Source organism: Mastomys coucha, unplaced genomic scaffold (assembly GCF_008632895.1).
Source record: "Mastomys coucha isolate ucsf_1 unplaced genomic scaffold, UCSF_Mcou_1 pScaffold14, whole genome shotgun sequence".
Lineage (NCBI taxonomy): Eukaryota > Metazoa > Chordata > Mammalia > Rodentia > Muridae > Mastomys > Mastomys coucha.
In genome coordinates, this window is record NW_022196896.1 from 114,206,858 (window position 1) to 114,213,938 (window position 7,081).

General features: G+C 47.2%; 1 long non-coding RNA gene across 2 annotated transcripts in view; it reads right to left on the reverse strand.

Annotated features, from left to right (window-relative positions):
• The window catches only part of LOC116088740, a 14,144-nt gene extending 7,660 nt beyond the window's left edge, over nucleotides 1-6,484 (reverse strand). The window contains exon 1 of one of the 2 annotated variants that reach the window (XR_004117995.1): nucleotides 6,227-6,484. This is a non-coding gene — a long non-coding RNA (uncharacterized LOC116088740). The remainder of the gene's footprint in view (nucleotides 1-6,226) is intronic. The other variant, XR_004117996.1, reaches the window with a different exon arrangement.
• Nucleotides 6,485-7,081: the final 597 nt, after the last annotated feature.

Below are 7,081 nucleotides of genomic sequence, written 5' to 3' on the forward strand. Positions count from 1 at the left end.
ATATATATATATATATATATATATATATATATGTGTGTGTGTGTGTGTGTGTGTGTGTATGTGTGTGTTTGTGTATGTATATATATATATACACACACATATATGTATATACATATACATATATATGTTCCTCTCTTCCTTCTCCTTTGTGTATTTGTGTTTTATGTGTACCTACGTGGGTCCCAGGGATAGAACTCAGGTCAACAGGCTTGGCAGCAAGCACCTTTACCTACTAAGCCGTGTTGACCACCCCAATCCTCTGATCACAGCCACAGATGCTCAGGTAGAATCACTTGATCACCATGTCATTTGATTTTTTTTTTTTTTGAACCAGAACTCATATAGTCCATTCCAGTCTTGAATTCTTGATCCTCCTGCCTCTACTTCCCAAGTGCTGGGATTTTTGCTTGGCTTAATTGGATTCTGGGATTCTGAGACTCTTGGGAGCTTTTTACCTTGACCTCCCTCCTTCCTTCTTGCTGGTGTCTGATAGATGTCCACATCACAGTGTATTGACACGACGTCATAGTTCGCATGTGGAACAATTCCAACTCCCATGTAAACATTTGGGGCCATTTCATTGTTCCAAAATTCAAAAAACAAAACTCTACTGGCTGACTTCGTGACAATGAGACCCCCACATTTCTCCTCCTGCAATTAAAATAGCACTTGAAGGCTGTGCTATGAAGGGCCCCCCTTTCCTGCCATAGTTAATTGTTTTCTCATTTTGTCATGAACTCCATTTTTCCCTTGGGATATTTGAAAAGCTTGCAGAGCACACAATTTGGCTTCCATCTAAAGAAACAAACTCCAAATGAATATACCAGTATTTGCTGGAAAACCAGAATTTAATAGATGTTTGTCCACATTCTCAGTAAGGAACAGGGCCACACCGATGCTCATGGACAAATGGCAGGGCAGTGAGAACAATAAGTTAATCCCAGATTTGTGCTCACCAGACAAGTAAAACTCCCCCACAGTGAAAGGGCGCACCCCTCCACTGACTGTCCTCTCTCCTCCTAGGGGAGACATCCAGATGTGATTGGGTGGGGGATAGCGGGTTAGGCTACTGGCAGTGCCTGCCCAGGAAGCCCAGGGATATCAGAAGCAGCCAGAACTCTTGTCCCCAACTCCAGGGATCTTTATGTTATTCAGAGCATGACCCTGTCACATCCCCCTGGAGCCACACCATGCTGTGGCACTCAGAGGAAATGAGGAACGATGGCAGGACCCATCCCTACCTACTTCTTCATCCTTCACACTCTCGTCTTCCAGGTCTTCACACTAGGTTCTTCAGTCTCAGGGTTTTGCATCCCTTCTGGACAAGTTCCACCACAATGAATGTCCCCTAAGATCTGGCACATCCCCTAAATACATAAATGCCTCTCTGTCCACTGAATTGGCAGTTGAGTTTGAGCATGCCCGAGAGGCTGGCTGAGCAGTGACTACAAAGTCTCTCTGCTTGCTCTCCAGCCCAGTGAACTCAGCCCAGACCACAGATCATCTCCAGGGGATGGCAGGCTGTCCTCGTGACCATCCTTGGAGACCTTGATCCTTCTTTACTTTCAGGCCTCAGCATCAGCTCCCTGAAGCAGCCTGCCTGCTCCTGCTCCCTGCCTCAGTTTCCTCAAATGCAAGGTGGAATCGCTCATAGAAATTCCTAATTTAAAGGTCACAAAAAGTACTATCATGACTAGTGCCCATCAGGAGGAGACTATTCCAGAAATAAACGTGACTGTACCTCAGTCTAGGTGTTTAGAGAATGGTCCTCTCTCCTGCTAAGCCTAGACTCCTTACGTCTTTTCTCTGTTTCTGTTTTTCCTCTGCACAGCAACAGGGTCAATGGACAAGGAAGTACACACACTGGATCTAGTTGCTCCAGTTTCTAGTGAGTACCTGATTCTGCATCCCAGTTTCCATAGCCCACCATCCATCCTCTCATGGTCGCAGACCAGTGGTTCTCAACCTATGGGTCTCCACCCACTTGGCAAACCTCTATCTAAACACACACACACACACACACACATATATCATATATCTCATAACATATATATTACAACCCATAGCAGTAGCAAAATTACAGTTATAAAGTAGCAACAAAGATAGTTTTATAGTTGTGGGGGTCACCACAACACGAGGAAGTGTATTTAAAGGGTCTTGGCATTAGAGAGGTTGAGAACCACTGTTGTAGAGGAGAGTGGAAGAAGTGAGAGCTCCTGGAGTGTCAATTCTCTGATGGGGTTTTACTCACGTATTCAAAGGCATACCAGGTCTGATGGAGTCCTCACTGGGGGACTCGGGGGAAGCCAGGGGCAACTGGGGGGGGGAGCCAGGCTGTCAGCTCACTTGTTCAAGAGGAAGCAAGAGAAGTTAGGTTTAGCATTCAGCTCCTGGAGTGGTTAGAACAAAGGGGAGTTCCCCTTCAGGCCTATGTCACTGCCCTCTATACATGAAACCCACTGGTGTTTCAGTGTACTGGGATGGTTTTAAAAACCGCATAATTATCGAGGGCACTGCTATTTATATTTTTCATTAAAAACAGTTCATCATTAGACAGTCCAGTCTCTCTTAATTTCAATGGGGGGAAAAGACCTTCTGGGTCCTAGGTAAATCAGTTTATAAAATGACCTTTCTAAGAAGCTATACCCACACAATCTCAATAATCCAGCCACTTAAACAAAACCTGCACAATGATACCACCAGTTGGCATGCCAGCATGGATAAGGGAAATCTCACAAGGCCCCTCCCCTAGATGAAGACCTACAGACAATCAGTGGCTGCTGAGAGGCACAATCAGTCTTTACCAGGGGACCGATCCCCTGAGAGGTTATCCAGCCCCAAGCAGTCAGTCTTATATGAGCACCACTAAATGCACTCAGCAAATTTTGTGTGTGTGTGTGTGTGTGTGTGTGTGTGTGTGTGTATCAGGTATATAGTAATAATTAAAGAAAGGTTATGAATTATAGAAGACATAGGGTAGACTTGGGGAGAAGTTGCAGGGAGAGATGAGGGGATGCTGTAAAACAGTGTACTCATGTATGAAATTTCAAAAAAATAATTAATTTAAAATTAAAAAATAAACTTTCTCAAAATGATTGTGAAAGAAACTCCATTAGATTCATTCTCTGCCTGAAGTAATTTCTCATAAGAAAAGTGACCAGTACCACAAAGATGCTGTCCCCTGAGAATGTCCCTGTCTGGGAGTGTCCCGTGAAGCTGTTGGGCTCAGCTCTAAAGGACGCGGGAAACTCATACTTGTTTGAACAGTAACTAGTAACTGACGGAAAGAAAAAAAAATAAGGCTTGGCCGGAAATAGGGTACTCCTTACACAAAAGAAGGAAGTGCAGAGGCAGTAAGAAACGAGGTGAAGTTTTGCAGAGAGGAAACAGGCGCAAGCCACGTTGATAGTGAGCCTAGAAAAGAAACTGGCCTGGATTTACCCCACAGCTGGAGAAATAAATCCAACCGCCTCCTGCACTGGAGTGTCCTGCACTGGGGCATAAGGTGGCACTGTGCCTTAAGTCACTCCTGTGGGGATGTCGTGCTGGAGACAGGCCTCAGTGTACAGCATTGTGCCATGGTGGACTGTGGTTAGGCAAAAGGACAGGTGCCCAGTAAGCCTGGACTGAGAACAAAGGGTGGCGGACCCTTCCCTACCCTGCACCAATGACACCGTCATGAACAAAGTAAGCCACTTCCATCACAGCAAGCTTGGAGTCAGACAAACTGTGCCCAGCCTTGCGCTCCGCTACCTAGCTGTTTCATGGGCCAAACGTTTCTCTCCGAAGCAATAACTTCTTCTAAGATGGGACAGAGATGTTCCTGGCTCACACAAGGAATAAAAGTGAACATATATAGCCTCATGTCTGGCGAACAACATGGTTCTGGTTATTTACTGACTCCTGAAGGTCATTGCAGAGGGGCTGGGGTGAGTGGGAGAATTAGTAAGAAGGAACTTAAGGAGTCCAAACCACAGAATGGCCCGAACTCGGAGGAGAGTAAGGCCCCAGCACCAGAAACGGATGCCATGGCATGGCAGGATCTCCACAGAGACTCAGAGCCCGCTTGGGAGAAGAGGGGGCCTTTCCTTTTTTCTTTTGAGGGTGGTGGGGGTGTCACAGCAAGAGCCTGCAGGAAAGAGGGAGGCAGGGGTGTGGGTAGGGAGCAGGTCTGTGGTGCCAGTACTTTAACACCAATACCTTTTGATGTTAATTCGCTTCCCAGGTGAGAAATCCTGTCTGTCATGTCCCAGTAGGTACCTGTCACTATCTGGAGGGGGGTGGGGAGGAGATGCTGCCAAGCAATGGCTAGGTTCTGACATTCCATTCTTACACAAAGGTTGTGAAATATGTTACTGGTAAACGATAATTGTGCGGAATGAAACCTTAACTTCTACAAATCCATGAGCGCTGTAAGTATGTATCCACACATAATCACATACATACACGCATGGACCGATGTGTCTGAATGTATACAGATGTGTGTATATATGTACAGAGTATGCTCCTCTATGCATTTATGTAATGGTGGGTCATTATCCCAGGGGAGAGGTACCGAATAAGAATACAAAGATGAGTGTGATAATAGTAATAGTCAGAGAAATGCAAATGGCGGCCACAGTGATGTGCTGCTTTGCGCTTCTTAGGTTAGAGAAATTAAATCCTCTGATAGTGGAGAGAAGCTGGGCTACTCAAAAAAAGGGCTTAATATGGGTAAGTGAGCCTGGAACATTTCATACAGTGTCGGTTATCCGCACATGGGGTCTAGCCTGGCCTATATGAAGAGGCACCACTTGGTCCATCAGTATGGACTTCAGTAGAGACAATACTGCAATGAAAATGGAGCTGGTGAGTGTTGGTACTCCTTCTAGGAATTCTGTCCAACAGTTACCTAGTGACAGCCAGGTAGGCCTGGCTTGCTATAAAAGGAACTGTTTGGCCTCTCCCCCCCCCCACTCTGTTCTCTCTCTGACCTCTTTCTCCCTCTCTCCCCTTCTCCTTTTCCCCTCCCCCTCTCTCCATATGTTCCTGGCTGGCCTTCTCTCTTCTCTTTCTCTCTCTGTCCTTCTCTTTCCTCTCTTTCTTTGTCTGTACTCCCTTCTCAACCCCCCTTCCCATGCCCCTAAATAAACTCTCTTCTATACTAGACCCATCGAATGGTTGGTACCTTGGGTGAGGAATGCCTCAGCATGGGCCTGCTGACGTACCCCCTACCACTGCACCATACCTTGCTCTACAGAACATATCTTTATAAAAACACATCAGTGAGATGGGATGTTGTTCAGGGATACAGCATTTGACTGGCATCTTTGAAGTCCTCGGTTCAAACAAGCACCCCACCCCTCATTATATATGCTTCAGTCCATGAGTTCCTATCCCAGATATGACACTTAATCCTTATAAAGGGTGGTAACTGATGTGTTAGAGTGGCGGGTTGCGTCAGAAAATACCACACTAGGCCCAACAGTTCCACATGTAAGAGGTTCAGTTGAGAGGGAGTAGGGGTAGTGGCGCGGAAAGAGAGGAGAGAGAGAGAGAGCAAGATGGAGGAATGTTCCCGTGTGTGTGTGTGTGTGTGTGTGTGTGTGTGTGTGTGTGTGTATATATATATACATATATATATATATGTATATATATATATATATGGGTTGTGACGTAGTAGCCACAGGTAAAGGTGGGAGGTGAGCCCAACGGATTCTGGGAATATGGTAGCTGTTGCTCTGGCAACAGGTCTGTGGACCTGCCCATGTATCACCATAGGCTCTGGATGTTGTGATGCTAACAGTAACCATTACATAATAATGTATGGGAGGAGCTTGTGTGCTCAATTTGATGGGTGAGCCCAGCCAGGGGCTGGGAGAAGATGGCACATTGTGTCTCAGGACCTGGGAGTCGAAAGCTGTTCTGAGGTTGGGTTTTGAGCTGGGTCTGAAGGCTAAGACCACAGTCGTCCTCAGGTGGGGAGGGCCTTCATCGGCACAGACAGGAGGCTCTGGGCAGCTGGCAGCTGGCACTGAGTCGCTTCTGTGGAATGCAAGGCATGTTAGGGAAAACAGCCACAACACTGTGTACCCAGGCCCTGGATGCCAGGCTGTGTGAGCCTGGGACTTACAGGAAGCTCTAGAAGCCTGTCCTTGGCTCAGAGGAGCAGCTGTCCAGAAAGTGGCAGTGAGTCCGTCTTCCCCCACACAACCCTTTCCCATCACTGCAGCGTAACTGCTCTCACCTGACCTCACTGAGAAAACTGCATCTCCGGATGAACACCCAACTCCTGGGAGACTGAGGCAAACATACCTTCCGAGGCCAGCCCATTGCCTCTCGATTTCAACATGAAAGGGTGGGGAAATCCAAGGGCCTGGATAGGGCTCAGCGGGAGGGGCAGACGGGCCAGCGCTGCGGCCCTTGCTCAGCCACCTGCCATGCCTTCCCTGTGCTTCCACTTCCAGGCATGTCACTGTGATGAAATCTCACACGTGCACCCGCTCCTGGGTGCAGGAGGTGTAGGGACAGCTTGAAGCAGGTGATTCACCATCTGAGATCAGGCCACAGCTCTCCCTGGCTGGGGAAGCCCCTGGCTTGCTGGAACCTGGCCTCACCGCCCTAGCTTCCTTTCAAGTTTCCTGCCATCCATCCATCACACTGATTTCTGCCTTCAAAGCCAGATTCCAGGGATGTCTCCCTTTGACCTGCAGGTCCATCTAAGGGGCACACACATTCCTTGACTCTCCCCTGCATAGCTTGCATTCTTTCTCTGAAGCCCCTGTTCTAGGAAAGGAATACAAATGACACCATTCTGGTCTTCAGAGATGTGGCTCTTAAATCCCAAATAGATACATAAATGAAACAAAAATATGAATTTGTTCTTAGCTGTGTTCTGAATAGTGCCCTTTTACTCTCTAATTAGGACCAATTGCCTTTCCCGTGATTGGTCCAACAATGTGTGTGCATTATATGCGGCTCACGTCAGCTTCAGTACCTTAAGAATCCTATTTAAGCATGTAAGCACTTGGATTGGCTAGAGAGATGGCTCAGCCAGTAACATTCTTGATACAAAGCTTGAGTGCCTGAGTGGGGACCCCCC